Below are 991 nucleotides of genomic sequence, written 5' to 3' on the forward strand. Positions count from 1 at the left end.
TTAATGATTCATTACTTTTATAGACAACTGGTAATGACTTCCCTCTGCCATGTGTATTGCTATGGCAGCTCTGGTGACATCATGACTTTTGATCAATAGCGAAAGGGGGCCAGAAAGAACGAGAAATTTATCTGTCTGTCTCTTACCCTTCAGTCTCTCTATAAGTATTAACGGTTATTGATTATCAGTATGACTAATCTCTATGGCGTTGTTATTGTCACATTTGTCACATGAATAGTTCCACCATCGTTATCCCCGCAGCCTACATTTAATATTGCGATTACTACAAATACCCGAAAATGCCAATTCAAATCCGCCAGTTAACGAATCTCCCAATTCAAATTTCGCGGGTAAAATTTACTCGTTCCACGGTGAGGCTAACTTACAAATGTCAAGTTCAACCTCATTAACCCTCGCGCTTCTCTTCTCGTTCTTCTAGCCACGCCTTTATCCGTTTCTTTCTCTTCTCTTGCGTTTTGTTTATGCTTTTTTGTTATGTATTGTGTGATTCATTGAAGGTTTTATTTCTCCTGTTATATTAACCTTCTCTTTTTCTCGTTTCGTTTCTGTTAATACGTTTTCGTGTCTGTTATTATTCTGTGATTTATCGATTTCTTTCTCTAACTATATTGCATTTTATCAATTCTTCTCTCTCTTACCTCACTCCCAATGTAATTTCTCGTATTTTTAAACATTTATTTAAACATCTTTTAAACATTAATTTTTAACGTTTAAACATTTATTCAAACACTTTTATTTTTGTTCAAACATTCAACTATTTATAAACATTCATTTTTAAAAAAATTAAACATTCAAATTAAACACTTTTAAAACATTAATTATTCCTTTATTCTTTTTAATTTTTTAAAAAAGTAAACATTTATAAACATTCATTTAAACATCTTAAACATTCATTTTAAACATTCTTAAAACATTAATCATCCCTTCATTCTCTGATTTATCGAAGCTTTACTCACAGCGCCACCAACCT

This window comes from Penaeus monodon, chromosome 20, assembly GCF_015228065.2.
Source record: "Penaeus monodon isolate SGIC_2016 chromosome 20, NSTDA_Pmon_1, whole genome shotgun sequence".
NCBI classification, from domain to species: domain Eukaryota; kingdom Metazoa; phylum Arthropoda; class Malacostraca; order Decapoda; family Penaeidae; genus Penaeus; species Penaeus monodon.